The sequence below is a fragment of the Caloenas nicobarica genome, chromosome 1 (assembly GCF_036013445.1).
Source record: "Caloenas nicobarica isolate bCalNic1 chromosome 1, bCalNic1.hap1, whole genome shotgun sequence".
Lineage (NCBI taxonomy): Eukaryota > Metazoa > Chordata > Aves > Columbiformes > Columbidae > Caloenas > Caloenas nicobarica.
The window spans coordinates 125,362,149-125,382,508 of NC_088245.1; positions in this window are offsets into that span (position 1 = coordinate 125,362,149).

The following is a 20,360-nucleotide window of genomic DNA, read 5'->3' on the forward strand; positions in this document are numbered from 1 at the left end:
GAAATAATGGATAGGTTGTTGCCAGGATCAATTAATCAAAACAGAGTTTGTTAAGAATCACAGTACTGACCAGAACATCAGCAATCATGTACCTCATTTTCCCTTATGTTATGCTAACTCTACCTCAGTACAAATTCTGTGGTTTCACTGAAGCAAATCTAGTAATAGCTTGCATGATGCAGTGCCATAGTCAGGCATTAACCTTCCATAAGAGTCTGTGTTAAAACTTGAGACATACACAGATGGGAATTAGCCTCAACTTCTTGAGCTGCCATTCACTTGGAGATCATTTAGTCAGGTTATAGCCCAGGGCTGAAATCTAGGGACCCCTCAGTTCTTAACTTAGCTTTGTAAGTGATCCTTTCCAACCTTTGGCTGAGCTGGAGAAGTTTTTCGCAAGTTAAGGCTATTTGAAAGAAAAGACAGAACATAACAAATGATAATTAAAAAAATATATATAGTAAGAACACAAAGTAATAGGGTGACAGTGTGGGTTCTGGAGGCAGAAGTTCCCAGAGCAGATCTTTCAGGTCCCAGGTAGGAATTTCTCCTTCCATGTACTGAACCTCTATGCAAACCAAACTGGGGAGTGAGTGATGCTGTTCAAAGCAGCAGAGAGAGGACAAATAGTGCATTGGGAAATTAGGAGGACAGCCAGTGTTGTAATTAAGAGACAGCTGAATTCCCAAGAGCTAAGAGGCTATAAGTTGGTTCCCTGAGGAAGCAAGCCAGGAGAAGCCAAAACAAGTAAACAAAGCAGTATGCCTCTTTTGAGACAGGCTTTGGGAGTCTTATTTTCTGGGAAAAGATGGCTTCCAGAGAGCTTTCCCAAAGCAAGAGCCCTTGCACTCATGGCTTCAGCCCAGTGCATCATTGGGAGTGACAGGGCAACACAGCACCCAGGACTGCAGAGAGCCACACAGGAAAATCTGAGGCTATTTTCAGGGAGAAGAGAGCAAGGCCGTCAGTGAGCAGAGGGAATGATTCCTGGAAGTAGGCTTACCTGCAAGGGCTGGCTTCAGGAAAAGCAAAGCTGTGGGGTTGACTCATTTTGTCTTTTCCAAACAATGGTGCAATATTTCATCATATTAATGAGGGATCAGGATTGCATTCCCACCCTGAACCAGTATGTGACTGTGTGTTTTAAGAACAGACTGGTAAAAATAACCATATTATTAAATCTAAAGAAATGTTAAGTCCTACAAGCCACACTGGGCAACGTGAAGTCCTGTTTATTAAAACTGTTCATGCAGCAGCACTACTTCTGAGACTTCTATATTCATTTTTCATACAAGAAAGGGAAACAAAGGTAACTGTTAACTGAGCTTGCCAAGATATTATATTTTTTAAAAAGCAACAAAAAAAGTCTTAAGAATGTGACACGCTGCCTCACCTTGACTATACTCCATGCTTACTTCTAGGGTAGCTGCATGTCTCTGCTGCTCTCCAGGAGTGCAACACTTCAGCAGCTTCAAAGACACCCTGGGACAACAATGATAGTTTTTGTGGCATGAAAAAGAAAAAAAAAAATGATGATATTATCACCTGAACTTGGGTGTTCACCATTTCACTTTGACCCAGGACATAATTAGATACCCTACGGCCATTTCTGTCTCCATTAGAACTTGGGTTATAACCACAGCACTGCAAACTCAGCAGGGCTCAATTTGTGGAGCTTTCAGCTAATTAAGCCCAGCAGTCTGCACTGGTTGAAAGCAAACATCCTGTGTGGGTTTGTTTGGGTGTTTAGCAAGAGGAAAATTAATAAATATCCAGGATGAATTCATTACAGCAGATTTTCTTTTTCTCTCTCAGCTCTGCCTGACCCTGGTGTCTTCATTTTCTATCTGAGTTTAGAAAACTTCAGGCAGCATGGTGTGAGGGTGGCTGAGTGGGAGGAGGTTTCTGTCATAATTATGAAGCCAGTAAACCTGAGGCCAAGTTCCTGGAAACATAAGCCCGCGGACTCATCACTCCCTGTAAATATTTTGCACAGCTTTCGCAGATAATTCTGTACAATAATTGCCATCTCTACTCAAACAGAAATGTGATTAAAGCACTAGGACACATCCTGATTTTTCACTTAGCTAGCAAAAGTAATGGCAGTAATGGCCCATCAGTGGCTTGAGCTGCAGAATGAGCTCCCAAACTGAATCTGAGGCCCCTGCTGAACCTACACATCCCATAGCCAAGGACGTGCTTGCATTTTGGTTGTTACCTGTGGCAGCCAGGGTCAACATCCGTGCTCTGTAGCTGCAGCTTTGTGGCAGTGGAGCTATATTCCAAGTCCATCTCTTTTTTGCAGCACGATAAGGTCAGAATAAATACATAATTGCTAAAGAAAAGTGGGTTTTAGTGCTTATTTTTATTTATCCCGCTCCCTGCTCTGGAATGTGTGAGGAAAAGGAAAGCTGGTTTGATATGCAGGCTCTCTTGGCAATGGCCTTACAGCAGTCAGGAAACCACAAGAACCAGCATTCTGTTTCTGCTTCGAAAGGTGTAGCAATGAATTACCACCAATATTCAGACTCCAGCTCTGAAAAGGAGTTCTTCATCCACCAGAAAAAACTCAAGTGGCAATAGAAAATATGAAGTCTTGATTGTCTTATGAGGAATTTATGACTGAATGCACATTCAGCGGTATTTTGGGATAATGAGAATTAATATTCATCGACATCCTTAAATGAGAATTTTTAACAAAAAAATTTAAAAGTGTGTTTGAGGTCTGTAATGATAATGTTCTTTCACAGCTGCTTTTGTGAAGGGGGAATAATTTAACAACACTATAGCTGATGTTGACTTTCTAGTTTGTGGTGAAATTATAAAGCAAATGTTTCCTCCAAAGAACTCCAGAACTGTTTATGGGAGCTAGAGGCACACTCCTGAGACAGTAGGCTGGAGATCTGATGCATTGCAATATTGTGAATTGGTGTAATTTCACTGCACTGCCTTCAGCATGCCTTCATCCTATAGAAAATATTATTAAAAAAACCGATGTGAATTGTCTTTAACTTTTAGAAAATGAATTCATGCTAAAATGTCCATATCTTTTTTTCCTTACATATAACATTAGATCCTATGTGCTTTTTTACCCACATAAATACTTATTGTTTTTTCTACTTCTAATATGAAATTTCTGCAGAAAGAAAATCCTTAAATGTGAAAACGCCCAAGGCTGGTACAAGCTAAATAGAAGATTAAGATCAAATACAAAAACATGGTTTAAAAAGATAAAAGACAACATAGTTTCAGAATAAAATATTTAGATAAGGATTATTTGAGACACTGCAGAGGAGGGAAGAGAAGGGATTAGAACTGAAGAGCTCTGCTTGTCATCGCACTGAATTCTTCCCCCTGTTTCTCATTCCTCTTCATACATCTGTATCACATTTGTTTGCTTAGTCTCTCCTTACAGCTAACATAGTGTCTGTCACTTGGTAAGGACAGTGCTGCAGAACACACCATTGCAAACAAGTCTGACCTGGGTTGTTTTTCGCAAGAAAGAAGAGTCATCATTGCACACTCCTTTCCAGTAAGGGTAAATTCTAGTTTAGCAATGTGTGTATCGTACATTTATTGTAGAAATCCAAAACCAAGCTAGATGAGAGTTTGCCTTCAGTGCCACTGGGACCAGGCAGCTTTGTAGTATGTTTTCCAGCCATTACGTATTGCATCTTTAATTTCTGAAGGGAAGCCAAGCCTATTGATTTTGTCTAAGGATTTTGGTCAAAAGTTACATAATATTTTTTAAATTGTATGGGAATGTGACTTTAGGGGTATTACTTTCTTTTTTTTTAATAATAATAATAATTCGAATTGAGTTTGTTGGTGTTGCCAGAAGTGACCTTATCATTGTTATTTTATAGTAAATGGCTGTAATATGTGGGAAGTAATATTCCAAGGCAAAGGAGCTGTCATTTGTAAGACACTAACCTGATGGTCCCACTTGAAAGCTAATAGTAATTTTTACAGCTGCAGTATAACATCTTCCAAGAGCTCAGCAAGAGCCCTGATAGAAGATTTATTTTGTATTAAATGGTTGTTTATATATAGTACAAATGGGTGCAGTTACTAGAGGCTTTAAATCCAAACCTGATGCAAAAGTCTTGATTATCAGGCGTAAGTACACAATGTAGTTTAGTGTGCATAGAGTAGATCCTGGAAGTATTTGCTCATGCTTCAAACCAATCCTTCCCAAAGACACAGTGTCTGAACCTGGTAACTAAGTTACCATATTTTTTTTAACAAGGTCAATTATTTCTGCTGGCAAAGCAGTTCATTGCCATGGCAGTAGCACTTAGTATAATCAGGCCCTTAATCCCTATGAGGTCCCAAGCCCCATGGGCCCAGCCAAGCTGGTCCTGGCCCTGAGCTGGTGGCCGCCAAGCACACCTGCACGCCAGGTGCCCTGGCACAGGGCAGCTCCCGGCCCCGGGTTAAGGACATCAGTGGGGAAGCTCTTGGGGGACCTGCCAGCACCGTTTTTGCTGCCTGGACATTCACAGAGAGAACACTGGATATTTTGGCTGGAGGACAGTTCTTGGCAAAGCTGCTGGTGGCCATCAGTGGGATGGTGGGGATAGCCAAATGCCCTGTGGTGACTCCAGCAGTGGCAGGTCCCAGAGCTGGAGGGAACTGCTGGGCTCCTTGCCCATGCCTGGAAGCAGCAGGAGCAGGTGTGCTCGCTCTCCAGGGATTTTCTTCACCTCACCCTGCCCCTTCCTCAGCAGAAGAATATCATCTCTGTGCTTGCAGGCTCAAGTGAACCCCTTCTCTCTCAGTTACGGGAAGCTTGGTCTGCAGTGGGATGCCAGGAACAGCTGTAAGTGACTGCGTGATACCTTCTAGGCTGTTGTAGAGCAAAGGCAAAAGGTCAGCTTAAATCACTGCTGCAGGCATACTCTTCAGTCTCCTGTCTTCGGGATTGTAAGAGAACGCTATTCCGCCTTAGATAAAAGTAAAGACTTATGTCTTTTCAAGTTTGACTTCTCTAAATGATCCAATGTATAACCTTGCATTGTCCTGAAGCTGCTGGGTGCCTCATAACAGTCGAAACAGGGGAGGTATTCCAAATCTGGAGACATCTCAGCACAGTTTTTAAGACTTTTTTTCCCCTATGCCCCAAAACCAGAAGAAATGGAAACAAAAAAAATCCCAACCCACAACAAATTCCACCAGTGCTTCTGTGCAGAAAAGCAGGAATCAAGTGATGCCTCCGATTTTACCCTGAATGGCTTGGGTTGCTTGACTCTTGCCCTGTTGAATGCCTATTCAAAAACAACTTGATTGTTGCTGAAGTGCATGTCCCAGAGGTTTACACTGCACATTTATGGGCTGACATGTGTGCAGACTTTTTGGCCCATTAGTTTTCTGAAGAGATGCTAGCTATTACCTTTAGATGTATGCTCTCCTACTCTTTAGGTGCACTCCCCATTTGCCGGTCCATAAAGAAGGAGCTCAGCAACCACTAACTCTGGTTTACAGGCACCATGTAGCATTTCAAACCTAAATTAGCAGAAACTTTTAAGAGTAGCACAGCCCAGCTCCCTCCCTCTGTGCATGGGCTTGAAAGTCTGTTTCACCAATGTGTTCAGAAACCAGGCAGCCGGTAAGCAATTTTTATATTCTAATGGCTTCTGAACTGATGATGATTTAATGTGTAGGCAAAATGAGCTGGAAATGCTGACAGTGCAGGTCTGTATTTGAGGAAAGCACAGAAGAGAAGAGACTTCTCAATCCTTGAAAAGGATGATAACCACGATGTAACAGAGCACTGAAATTTTGAGGAGTGAACCACATACATAATTCTCCGATGGCTGCACAGCTGTAGCTGCATTAGTGGCTGTTTCTTACTGAACAGAGATAACCATACTGTACTTAGCAACCTGCATCTGATAGATATTGCAAAGCCTAATTAATAATTGTTATGTACTTACCAGCTGACAGGTGCTGTTGACAGGAACTAGGTATTGTCACACTTAATTGAGGGGTACCTGACATTATAGCCATAAACTGGAAGATGCTCAGATACTAGTGAGGTGAGAACTGTGTGAAGCGGCTGGACAGATTGCTATCACTTAAATATTGCTGAACTGCACATTTAGGCAACCGTTTATGCCTATAAACTCTATTTTTCTGGTTTGATATTGATTAGAAGGGGTAACCTATTACTGAGTGCGGCCTTACCCAGCTCTCTTGCCTTACATGTTTCCAAGGGCAGACTTAAGAATTTGGCTATAAGAAATATCACATTAATTAAATCCCACAATACTGTACAGGCCCTTCCATTTATTTGTCAGTAGATTTGAAGGAGCACATGTCCTGAAGCATGTGTGTAGCCTGCAGAGTGACAGACCACATGGAGATAATTTTGGGTGCCCAGCAGACGAAGCAGCCAAGTCACAACAGAAATCAGCTCACCTGGAGCTGTTGGGACACCCAGCTTCCCTCATTTGGCACTCCATTGGCCCTGCGCTGTGGGCTGGTGTGTAGCAGAGATATACCCTAACACCAGATATTGGGTGATAATCTAAGGGCTCATCCTTGTATCCCTGGCTGGGAGGGGAGAGAAACAGCAGCCAACAGAGAGGTGGTGAATCCAGGCAGGACTGAGGGCAGGAACACTTCTGGGACAGCAGTCGATGGATTCAGAAATCCTTCACCTTCAGCTCTTGGAACACTGGTTGATAAATGTCCACTCTAGCAAAATTATATTGATCAGGGGTGTATTCATCCCTTCTCTCTCTATGCTGGTACAAGCACCAGAATATCACCATCCTGGGGCTGAAATAGCTCCTGTGGGCATCTGCAAAGCTGCACCTGTATCTGGCTATCACCAGCATCTACCTATAGTGCTCCCCTTCAGCAGGGTTGTGGTGGCAGAGCACTTGGTGCATGTGTCATGGTGGCTTTTCTCTTCATCCGGAGGCACAGAGACACAAAGCATCCACTTGGATGGCCCTTGCTATGGGTTCACGTGGCGGATGCGCTCGACACCCCCCAGCCAAACCAGGAGCAGTTTGGTACAGACTTCAAATGAGGGAAAGGCCTGAGCTGCAGCTGGGCCAAGGACTCCTGTTAGGAAACCCACAAGGAAGCAGAACGGCCTGCTGGACACTGATGAGTTGTGGGTGAAGGGAGTCTCGGGCATACCTCTCCCACTGTGTGTGATTTGACTACAAGTCAACCATGTTATTCTGTAAATATGACAGCCTGGGTGAGTCTTCTTTGAGCTCTCTCTACTAAATAAGTGTGGCTGTATGGCGATGGCTTTTTGCTACTCACAAATCACTGAATGAGCCCAATTTAAGCTTCATATCAATCATTTAGCTTAAGTAAATGCATACTAGGTATAATGAATCACATAGAATTATAAGGTTGTGTGATTTTTAATATACTACCTGCTTTGTATTACTCAGTAAGCTGTGTGCTGTAAAGTTCTGCTCATATTTACCAAAGCAGCTAAAAACCACACAGAACGTCTCTGAGATAAGGTCTAGTTTGCACTTTGCTGGGATGAACAGAATTGACTGGGGAGAAAATAATGATTTCAAGGCTAATGCCAAGGCATCATGGACACCTGCAAAAAAGGGCCTGTTCTGCACTTAGCTGGGAAGAAAAAGATTCATTCAGACTGAACAGCATCTTCAAGGCTATGGATTATAAACAATATCTACAGCTAAGCAAAACAGAGACCCATCCGAGATCAGTGAAGAAGGTCCAGTGAGAAGCAAGAAGATCCCAGACTCAAATATTGCTGTTGGACTGAATAATGGTGTGAGGAACGGCTAAATCAGGGGTGTCAAACTCATTTTCACCAGGGGCCACATCAGCCTTGTGGTTGCCTTCAAAGGGCCGAATGTAATTTTAGGACTGGATAAATTTTAGGACTGGATAAATGTAACTGTGTAATCCAGTCCTAAATTACATTCACTAAATAGTCTGTAAAGACATAAAATCTAGGGATTTCTGTGCTTAGGGGACCTCTGTGCTGGCACCCATCTTGATCCAGCCCTCCTGCTATTCTACTCCATTAAATTATTTATTTCTATGAACTCTGATGCCTGAGAGTTTGCTTCGTGAGTCCTAGGATCCATGCTTCGGAGTGACCTGACACCAGGCCCCTGGAGTGAAAGCAAGTAGGATTCAGCTTGGCATATTTCTTCCATGCATTAAATAATAGAGTGAACCTTGCCATCAAACTCTTTTAAGTCACACTTTTCTTTGAGTGATCTAAACTGAGGCAAGCAGGCCCCTAAATCACTTCCCCCCGTGACAGTTCACCATCTGTGTTGGAGGAAGCTCGTACTTGCCCTGACATTGTGCTGGAGGCCACTTCCCTACAACCCTGCAGTCTCTGGGCATTTAAGTTTAGGAGTCCAGGGGGCTGCAGAGGATGGAATGCATCTCTACTCCTGGGTACCAGCACTGGTGTACCGTTCCCAGTCAGGCTTGAGGAGATGCCCTCACATATCACTTGTTTCCGTGGAGCTCCATAATATCCAGGCAAGTTGTGCAAAGACAAAAAATGATCCAGTGTGTCCAGTGTGTCCTCTGGTTAGAACTTGAGAGGCCACTTGTTTTACTTTCTTCGGAAACAGAGACAGCTTGCACTAAATTAGGGAATTTTGCATGTATGTTCAATAGGGGTGGGAGCAGGACCCCACATGGCACTTGGTAGTGGAGAAATTTTGTAATAACTGATCAGTAAAGCTGTATTTGACACTCTAATTGAAAATCTACTGCTTATTTTCACTTGCGCTGTTGCAGAGATAGACTGAACACGTATTCCAAACATTTGTTTTTAACAGATTTTTTCTGCCTTTTGGCTTTATAGAACAGAATCATAGAATAGTTTGGGTTAGAAGGGACCTGCAAAGGTCGAACCTAGTCCAACCCCCCTGCAATGAGTAGGGACATCTTCAACTAGATCAGGTTGCTCAGAGTCACATCCAGGCTGGCCTTGATGGGGCACCTACCACCTCTGTGGGCAACCTGTGCCAGCGTTTCACCACCCTCATCGTAAAAAAATTTTTATACGTCTAGCCCAAATCTCCCCTCTTTTAGTTTAAAACCATTACTCCTTGTCCTGTCACAACAGGCCCTGGTAAAAAATCTGTCCCCATCTTTCTTATAAGCCCCTTTTAAGTACTGAAATGCCACAACAAGGTCTCCTCAGAGCCTTCTCTTCTGCAGACTGAGCAACCCCAGCTCTCTCAGCCTGTCCTCATAGGGGAGGTGTTCCAGCCCTCTGATCATTTTTGTGGCCTCCTCTGGACTCCCTCCAACAGGTCCATGTCTTTCCTGTACTGAGGGCTCCAGAGCTGGATGCAGGACTGCAGGTGGGGTCTCACCAGGGCAGAGTAGAGGGGCAGAATAACTACCCTTGACCTGTTGGCCGCGTTCCTTTTTATGCAGCCCAGGATACGATTGGCCTTCTGGGCTGCAAGTGAACATTGCTGGCTCATGTCCAGCTTTTCATCCACTAGTACCCCCAAGTCCTTCTCAGCAGGGCTGTTCTCAATCCCTTCATCCTCCAGCCTGTATTGGTACCGGAGGTTGCCCCAGCCCAAGTGTAGAACTTACACTTGGCCTTGTTGAACCTCATGAGGTTCACATGAGCCCACTTCTCACGCTTGTCCATGGCATCCCGTCCCTCAGGTGTGTCAACCTCACCACTCAGCTTGGTGTCAACCACAAACTTGCTGAGGGTGCACTCAATCCCACTATGTCATTGATGAAGATATTAAACAGTACTGGTCCAAGTACAGACCTTTGAGGGAATACACTTGTCATTGATCTCCATCTGAATATTGAGCCGTTCACCCTTTGATGCGACCATCCAGCCAATTTCTCATCCACCAAACAGTCTATCCATCAAATCCATATCCTTCCATTTTAGAAAGAAAGATGTTGTGGGGGAACGGTGTCAAAGGCTTCACAGAAGTCCAGATAGATGACATCCATAGCTCTTCCTTTGTCCACTGATGTAGTTACTCGTAGAAGGCCACTAGGTTGGTCAGGCAGTACTTGACCCTCGTGAAGCCACCCTGGCTGTCTCAAATCAGTCCTCCATGTGCCTTAGCACAACTTCTAGGAGGACCTGTTCCATGATCTTCCCAGGTACAGAGGTGAGGCTGGCAGGTCAGTAGTTCCCAAGGTCCTTTTCTACCCTTTTTAAAAATGGGTGCTATGTTTCCCTTTTTCCAGTCACCAGGGACTTCGCCTGACTGCCATGACTTTTCAAATATCATGGAGAGTGTCTTGGCAACTACACCAGCCAATTCCCTCAAGACTCTGGGATGCATCTCATCAGATCCCTTAGAATTATGTAGATTCAGGTTCCTTAGATGGTCTTGAACCTGATCTTCTCTTACAGTGGGAGGGACTTTGCTCCCCCAGTCCCTGCCTTGAGGTCCACCCACTTGAGAGGTGTGGGAAGAGATCTTGCTAGTGAAGACTGAGGCAAAAATGTTGTTGAGTACCTCAGCCTTTTCCTCATCCATTGTTAGCAGTTTGCCAGTCTTGCTCATCAGGGACTACACTTTCTTTGACCTTCCTTTTCTGACTGACATACCTGTAGAAGACCTTCTTGTTATTCTTTGCATCCTTTGCCAAGTTCAGCTCCAGCTGCACCTTGGCCTTCTTGACCCCATCTCTGTACAACCAGGCAGTGTCCCCAGGCTCTTCCCAGCATGCCTGTCCCTGCTTCCACTGCCTGTGCCTTTTCTTCTTGCCCTTCAGTTTGACCAGCAGGTCTTGACTCACCCATGGTGGTCTCTTGCCGTCCTTTCCTGATTTCTCGTAAGTTTTTAATACTGAAGAAAGAACACTCTGTGACTGCAGATGATTCTGGGTGGTTGAAACCAAGTGAAGGCTCAGTCTGTGACTTCTCCACTGCCCTGGTCTAGGGGGAGGGAATAGATTAATGCTTTTTTTTTTTTTTTTTTTTTTTTTTTTTTTTTTACTTAGAGCCCAGGAGATGCATATACCTACTGGCAGATCAGAATTAGATAAATAGTCCATAGTTTCAGGCCTAAGGCAGTTGCTTTCTCAGTCAGGTCTGCTGCTCAAGGCAGGGACATGGCTGTGGCAATGTGTTCCTGCTTTCCTTTTCCTTTGCAGACATAACCAAGAGACAGCAGCTCTTAAAGCCTGCCTTGCTAAAGGAAAAAACATGAGTATGTGGGGAGAAGGAAGGAAAGCACTGTGTGTGGCAAATTGCTTACCTCTTTGAGAAAAGGATAAGTATCTCTGCAATATAGATGGAGAAATATATTTTTACAAATTACTCCCTTTAAAATTTTTTTTTGTTTTTTTTTTTTTTTTGTTTTTCATGGGAATTTTAATACAAAATTCACTTCAATAATACTTTTCTCAGTGTGCAGAGAGAAAGGTTTTAGCTTTTTAAATAGATCACATGGAGAAAAATGGTGGCTTTCTATTTAACAACTTCTTTTTTAACTTACTTTTGAAAATTCTAAATTAAATATTTAGAATTTCTGTCATTGTTTAAATATTTCATTTGGAAATTTCATCTGATAATGAATTACACTGACAGAAAAGAACATTTGCTGCAGCATATGTTGTTGTTAAAAGCCAAACCCTGCTTGGATTGAAAAATATTGTCCTTGAAATAATTGCACCCGGCTCTTCTTGCATTCCATGTGTGCATCCCAATCTTGCACTCCAACAGAACAGGTCACAGAGCTAAACAAAGAAATGTTGGAGATATTTGAACATTTTTCCAATGAGGATAAATTTAACTTATCAGAAGAGGTGCAGTGTCATAGCACTGATAATGTTTCAGGATGATTGCTATATCTTTGAAAAGTATTTTTGTTCAGTACTTTCATGAAAATATGAGTGCATTGTGCCAGCTGAACCCATGCCATCTGATGGTTTACATTTTAATAGACCAAATTCAAATGTGAGTTTGCTGGCATAAGCTTTTAGCACAAATCTGGGAGAAGGAGGTAATCTAAAATACACCATTGGGAAGGCTGGAAACAAATATAAAAAAATGTCACCAAATATGCAGAGGCATTCTGCATTGCCAAAGTGCTGTTCGTAGATGACAGGATCATAGAATAGTTTGGATTGGAAGACATCTTTAAAGGTCATTTAATCCCGCGCTCCTCTGCAATGAGCAGGGACGTCTTCAACTAGATCAGAGCCCCGTCCAGCCTGGCCTTGAATGTCTCCAGGGATGGGGCATCTACCACCTCTCTGGGCAAACTGTGCCAGTGTTTCAACACACTCATTGTAAAAAAAATTCTTCCTTACATCTGGTCCAAATCTCCCCTCTTTTAGTTTAAAACCATTACCCCTTGTCCTATTGCAACAGGCTGTAATAAAAGGTTTGTCCCCATCTTTATTATAAGCCTCCTTTAAGTACTAAAAGCCACAGTAAGATCGTAAGATCTCCCTGGAGCCTTTTCTACTCCAGGCTGAACAACCCCAAATCTCTCAGCCTGTCCACATAGGAGAGGTGTTCCAGCCTTCTGATCATTTTTGTGGCCTCCTCTGACCCTGCTCCAACAGGTCCATGTCTTTCCTGTACTGAGGGCTCCAGAGCTGGACACAGAACTGCAGGTGAGGTCAGAGCAGAGCAGAGGGACAGAATCACCTCCCTTGAGCTGTTGGCCATGCTCTGTAATATCACAGGTCTGACTCACACCAAGAGGAAACAAAGACGAATTTGGGAAGAGGCTCTCGCCTCAGGCAGAGTGTCCTTTCCAGCTCGGTACACAGAGAGCAAGCAGACCAGGGAATAGGGGAGATGGGAAGCTCTCAACATGTAGCAGTCGGTGCGCATATGTAGGGTGTGGGGGCAACAGCTGTATATTGAAACATGAGTGAGGTGAATGGTAGTTTGGGTATGTACCTGCAGATGTCTTAGAAAGAGAAAAGGGTTTGGACAGGTAGGAATGGAAATCCAAGGAGCTGCATCTCTCAAGGAGCTGCATCTCTCAAGGAGCCAGGGCTTGTAAGCTTGTAAGCTCACCAAGAGGGGAGCTCCCTGAAAGCCAATGACTTCCCCACTGTAATTCAAGAGAAAAAAATTACAACCCAGCACAATTCAGCCTCCCCAGATACCTTTCTTCCCTTCCCTTCCCTTCCCTTCCCTTCCCTTCCCTTCCCTTCCCTTCCCTTCCCTTCCCTTCCCTTCCCTTCCCTTCCCTTCCCTTCCCTTCCCTTCCTTTCGTCTTTGTTTCCAGCTCTTCGGTTAGCCCCAAAGTACAACTTTTTTTTTTTTTTTTAAATGCCTTTTGGTGAGCAAATGACTTTGCTTTGAATGTGGTGATCACCTTTGCTAAAATATCTTGCAGAGAATTTATTGTACATTTGTTTAAATACTACATATGTGGTATATAAATAAATACAATATATTTAAATATTGAAATATACAAAATATATTTAAATATATACAATACTACATGTGCCTCCACTCACCTGCTTCATCTAGAGATTGTTTTATTTAGTCATGTAGGTATTTCACGGTAAATTTGTTGTGCAGCACCCCGACAAATTTAATAAGATATTGATCTGTAAATAACATTGTGACTGGAATGCTTTGCCCTGATCTTGGAGAGTTTTGGCACTGTAAGTGGGCTGATGTTGCTGTTACTCCATGAGTGGATCTCCTGCAGGATTCGGGAGGTGTCTACCATGGGAAAACCTGGTCTAAGAATATTGCCTGCCCTTGGCACATGTTACTAATGGATACAGCAGTGAAAAGCCAACAAACAAAGAGAATTTGCAATAAAGGAGAAAGTTTTAACCCACAAGAAAACTTGGACATATGGAATCCCAATCAGATAGGAAAAAATTGGCTACAGGACAAAACATTGAAATGCCCCGTTAAATGACATTTTGATCCTTCCTTCAGTTTTTAAAAGGCTTCCTAGCTATATATACCTGCTTTAGATGCCTTTTCCTAGAGCACCACTGACAATTGCAATATTTACAAGGAGAAAGCTTTGTCCCCTTTGAACTTTGGAAAGTGTCTTTTTGGGGCTGCACCCACATATAAAGAGTATTTAGAATATGAGTCTAAGTTTGTTCCCCTCGGCCAGTACTCAAAACAACCCCAGCTGTGCTCTCATAAAAGTATCTAAGCCCCGATTCCTGAGCTGGACTGTTTCCTGACTGTGTTGTGTCCATGTAAAAGACAGCAAATTGTTGCCATCCTTTTACTTTTGCAGGTGATGAGTTCCTGTGTGTGCAAACAGCAGCTCCCTCCTTCCTGCCCCCGGAATGTGGGACTCTGACCAGGGTAGGCAGTGAGTGAAAAATGTTTGCAAGTAGCTGTTGCGTGTGTTATCTGTCTCACCCCAGAGTTCAGGGCAATTTATAAGACGTAGCTAGTGAAAGATCGCCACTAGCACGCGCTTGATAGCAGTGGTCTCCATGCTCTGCGATGTCATTGCAGGCTCAAGGAGTACAACAACCTGGCATCTGAGTGGGTTTACCACATGAGAAGAGGTAAGGTTTGAATCTGAGTGGATGCTGCTGCATCGGAGGTGGAAGAGAGATCAGCTACAGCTGCTGGGAGGAGCAGGGATGCCAGCAGTGCCGAATTGTGCACCGAAAGATTTGTGGGAGTGCTCTGAAAACCTGCCAGCTGCCGGCTCCTGGCACAAAATGTGTATCACATTACAGGAATTGCCATGCAAAGGCTAAAACTCTAGAGCTTCTTTTGGACTGCTTGAGGATATTTATTGTGTTACTGAGTTTGTTGTTTTTTCCAGAAATCATGCCAGGCTGTCATGATCTGTTTTTGGAGATGTTATTTTGCTCATCCTCAAAAATCCATTAGTGCTAAAGCCAGGTAAGTTATTGCAGGGGCAAAAGCATGTTAGAAAACTTCTAGGATACTAACCTGCATTGTTTTCTATCAAGAATAAATAAAGGAAAGTCAAGAAAAAGAGTGGAGAAGCCTATCCAGAAGACAGAAAACCAGAAGCAGGAAATACACTGTTTGTCTTTGCGTCAGGTCTTGACACCACAGCATTACCTCTAAAGCATGCGTCTGCCGATTCTCTGGGTTGTAGATTAACTGCTGTGCTAAAGAAACAACAGCCTCCCTTCAGCCTTGTTCTAACTTCATACAGCATACATTTTGAATTTGTGGATTTGCTTGTCTGAGTCCCCCTTTATTCCCTTTATTCCCTTAGGTTTCCACAAGTAACTTGCAAGTTTACTGTTATGCCTCAAAAATACCAGACTGTTTCTACAATTTATACATTATCACCACAATTATCGTGTTACACCAAAAGATTAATCATTGTTAATTAAATTGAAAACAATCCTTATTTCCTCTGAACTTTTCCTCTGCAAAACTCTTAATATAGATTCAGGACAAGCAGGTAAAACTGAAGTTTTGCTCTCATTTCCACATGTGAAATCCTGCTGCCGTCATTGAGGCATCTGGCTTGCATCAGAAGACAAGAATTGGCCAGTTGTTTTTATCTTTAATGAACTATCATGTCACACTCATGAAAGTCTTACGATTCAGGATTGGCAGCCCTTCACGGCAAGAATGTTAGGAATGCTAAAAATAAAGGCCCGAGGAGCTTTTAGAAAATAAAATTAAATGTCGTTTGGTGATGCTTCAACTGGGTTGGAGCAGAAATGTCACAAATGATAGATTTTGTTTGGAGATGTAAAAATTTAATCAAAACTGCTCAGGCAACATTTCATTTCAAACAAGATCTGGCATCTGTAAATTGTATGCTAATTGCAGGAGATGCTAGAGAATGCTACTGAGGCAAACACCTGAATAGGATAAACTAAGGTTTAAGCTTTGTTTCAAACACAGAAATCATGGAACTTTTCCTAAAACAATGAAGAAATATATTAATCTCAGACCTTCATATTAGTGCTCACATCTCTTCCTGCATGAAGAAAAAAGCGACTTTATACAATACTTCATGTTCCTACTCATTTCACAGCAGAGGGGTGATGGGTTTCAGTGAGCGTAAGCTGGGTGTCTGAAGTCAGAAGCCACCTTCCCAGTATGACCCTTCCTAGATTGCAGGAAGAATCCCAGGACAGAGAATCCCACATGCATCTGGGGCCAGAAATGTCCTATAACCTCCTCAAGGTGAATTTGTCCTGGTACAGAATGATTTCCTGACATCAGCCTATGAACTTCCTGTAGTCCAAGTGAACAGCTTTCCATTTCTTCCTTTAGCATAGCATTGTCTGCTACTAATTCTTGTAAAGCTTCAGCTGCAGAATAGGTTGGTTTGTTGTTCAGGTACCTGGATCTTCATGAGGTTTCTGCTGTCTCCAGAGGTGTACAGAGGCAGATACCATAGGAAGCTGTTTCCTCTGATGTTCTTTAGCCAATGAGTATCTTCAGAAATCCTGTTTTTGAAGTGTGTGTCCCTGTTCCAAATTAAGCAAATTTTCTGCATTAACACTTCACAAAACAAACAGAAGTTAAAAGCAAGGAAATGGAAATTTCTGCACTGCATGTTAATCCATGGGGAACATCATCACATTGTCATGGATTTTATATATGGGATTTAAAGCATGAGGAGCAAGACAAGCAAATGTGTAAAGTTATCTGGGATATTAAGCAAAAATAATTTACAGAACAATTATCTGCATTGCTGTTACATTGCTAGCCAAGGATTATTATTTTTTGCACTTCTGTCATTGTGCCATTTGCTGTCTAGACAGTGGTCTCTTGTTAGTGGTAAGTGGTGGTGAGAGACAAGGTACAAGAACAAAAGATACCTCAGTTAAAAAGAAGTGGCTCTTCAGTGAAACTGATTATGAACAGATGTGACTCTTCCTGCTTGCACTAGATATGTTGAACTGGCTTTTCATGTTCTGCCGCATTAGGTGAAATGACAGGGACTTGGGGGCTACTGCCCCACTGGGGAGCAGTGGGTTCCCAGAGAAGCTGTCAGAAATGGTGCTCAGTGGCAGATGAGCTAATCACAGGGCTATCTCCTCACTTCACCTCCTCCCCAGACTGTGAGCAGCATTCAGAAGAACAATGATCTAAGAAAGGTGAGAAATCCCTTCTTGCTCTCACACAAGGGGATTCATTGGTGAAAGTCTCAAAGAGACAGGGGACCACAAGGGAGGGGTCCTGTTTGAAGCTAACAGACGGAACAACCAAGCCCAGTCCTGAAATGTTATGTGCTCTGGCAGTGCTGTAGTAGCTTTAGGTCCACATTATTCACCAAAACACAGAATGATGGGTGCCTGCGGCTGACTTATTCACCCACTCTGGAGAGGAGAAATGGGAGGAGGGCAGAGCTGGGAACACTGAGCAGGGAAATACAAAGGCCATACAGAAAAGCTGGATGCTGGCTTTAAGGGTGTTAATTCCTTAACACAGTGGAAAAAAGAAGAGAAGTGGAGAGGAGAGGAGTGGAGAGGAGAGGAGAGGAAAGAGGAAAGACGAAAGAGAAAAGAGAAAAGAGAAGAAAAAATACAAATACAAATAGGAAAGGAAAGGAAAGGAAAAAAGGAAAGGAAAGGAAAGGAAAGGAAAGGAAAGGAAAGGAAAGGAAAGGAAAGGAAAAAAGGAAAGGAAAGGAAAGGAAAGGAAAGGAAAGGAAAGGAAAGGAAAAAAAGAAAAGATAAGAGAAGAGAAGAAAAAAGAAAAGAAAAGAAAAGAAAAGAAAAAAAAGAAAAGAAAAGAAAAGAAAAGAAAAGAAAAGAAAAGAAAAGAAAAAAGAAAAAGAAAGGCTTAAATTATGTATGTGAATATTTGTTTTATAACAAAATAATAGGATCCTGTGGCCAGCAGTGAAAATATTATTAGCTAGTCACAGGTATTTCTGATATTTCTGTGTAATGAAATGACACGTTTCAATACAGACAAGAAGAAATAATGAGATTCTTGGCTTGCCCTCTTCTTGTGTTTTAATTGTAAACAAGCAGATGCAATCCATAACGCTAAATAAGATTTCCCCACATTTCCTTCTGCAAATGGTTTTAAACAAGATAAGGCACTAAAACGTAATCCTTCTAAGAATGTACAAATACTGAATCCTTGATGCAGACACAAACTTACCATGAATTTATATGGGAGCTTTAATGGTTTTGTAAATTAATCAATAATGTGGTTAAATTATATTTGCTCAGTTAATTATTTTCCATGTCCTGTAAATTAGAACTTCAGTAGTGTCTAAGAAAAATCAGTCCTGCTGCTTGTATCCTATTTGTGTTTACTTATTGGCATGTTATTAAAGTGCTTGTTTATTTTTTCTGCTACAGGCCTGTAGCTTTTTCTTTGCTGTTCAAGTGGCAAACATGGGGCTGCAAAGACATGCGATGATAGGTACATTATTATATATTTAATATACCAAATCCATTTCAGCAGAGAAATACTGTGCATTTATAGCCTTTCCTCAAGATCCTCGTTGTCTCACCCTTAGGTGCACAGGATTTAACCACTCTCTTCCCCCAAGAAATCTTTGGGACTTTTTTGATGACTGAAATGGACCTTGATTAGGTTCTTAGTCTTGTGACTCTGAAGGGCACAACCTCAGGCATGGGTTGCATTAGATGACATCTAGGCACTCCTTCTAACTTTAGTTATTCCATGAATTTATGATCCTGGTCATCCAAGAAGTTTTCCCCACTTGGTTTTCCCGAAGTCCTCTACCCAGATCCCCATCACTTATGGGTCTGTAGGACAGGACTAGTTTGCAGCAAAGAAGGCAACGAAGTGTTATTTCAGTTACACAGATCCAGACTCTCTCATGCTATAGCAGTCTATACAGTTCCTGTGTCAATACAGTGAGGGTTAGTGTAGCCTCTCCCAATTAATGCCCTGGGAAGGTATATACTCTAACCAACAGAATCAAGTCACCGTTTATCGCTGGACAGAAAATCATAGAATCATTTTGTTTGGAAGAGACCCTCAAGATCATCGAGTCCAACCATAACCTCACTCTAGCACTAAACCATGTCCCTAAGAACCTCATCTAAACGCCTTTTAAACACCTCCAGGGATGGCGACTTCACCACTTCCCTGGGCAGCCTGTTCCAGTGCTTCACAACCCTTTCTGTGAAGAAATTTTTCCTAATGTCCAATCTAAGCCTCCCCTGGCACAACTTGAGGCCATTTCCTTTCATCTCGTCACTTGTCACTTGGGAGAGAGACCGACACCCTCCATGCTACAACCTCCTTCCAGGCAGTTGTAGAGAGCGATAAGGTCTCCCCTCAGCCTCCTTTTCTCCAGGCTGAACAGCCCCAGCTCCCTCAGCTGCTCCCCATCAGACTTGTGCTCCAGGCCCCTCACCAGCCTCGTCACCCTTCTCTGAACTCTCTCCAGCACCTCAATGTCTTTCTTGTAGCGAGGGGCCCAAACTGAACACAGGAGTCAAGGTGTGGCCTCACCAGCACTGAGTACAGGGGGACGATCACAGCCCTGGTCCTGCCGGCCACAGTATTCTTGACATCCTTCCCAGGAAACCGGGGATTACATGAGGAGGAGAGCTGTTACCTCCAGTGTCCTCACACTGAGGAAAGGGAAAACCTCATCTCTGGGAGTGGAGCACTGCCAGCACTGCCATGCAGAGGTGAGGAGCATAGCAGGGTGTGGGGACATGGGGACATGGGGCTGCAGAGTGTGAAGCCCAGGGGCAGCCAAAAATGACATGGGTCTTCAGCTCACACAGCAGTCATGATCCCTAACTCAGGGAGCCCTGGGGCCCTTCTCTTGCCTGGCTCACAGGTGCAGCAAAGGGGGTTCGAACTGCCAAGGGAGGCTGGCTGACGACAAGCAGGAGCCAAAATTGCAAATACCAATGTACGGCTGGAGAAATGCAGAGCATGCAGTGTAGCTGCAGAATGCCCAGGTACCACTGAGCACCACAGCAGTGGGAGCAAACCCGAAAAAAACGGAGTTCTGCTTGGCTTCTCATCCCTTACAATGCTTTTGGAGATTCTGTCAGACTAACTGCACTTTTCAGGGCAAGGCACTCGGTGCCTTTAGATTGGGAGAGGCACACAGACAGGAGGTTTGATCTTAGAGATATAACCAAGCCCAAAAGGACATGCTGGAAAGTTATCTGGCCACAAATCAGAGCTCAAGGGACCAGAAACAGAAGGAGCAGTTACCTGCCTTCCTCATTTTAGCACGTTTTTATAAGCAGCAGGCTGCTGCAGAGGTTGGAGAAGCAGGTGGGTATGAAAGCCAAACAGAATATGGAAAGATTTGTAGGGTGCTTCTTACTTTCCCTTGCCTCCTAACCATATTTTTATGCACGCACACAGAGAAACACGTTTAGGGAGCATAAAATATTACATGTAAGTGGGACTTTTCTCTATCTGTGATATGCCAACAAGCTGGCATAGTCAACACTGCACTGCTCCATTTTTT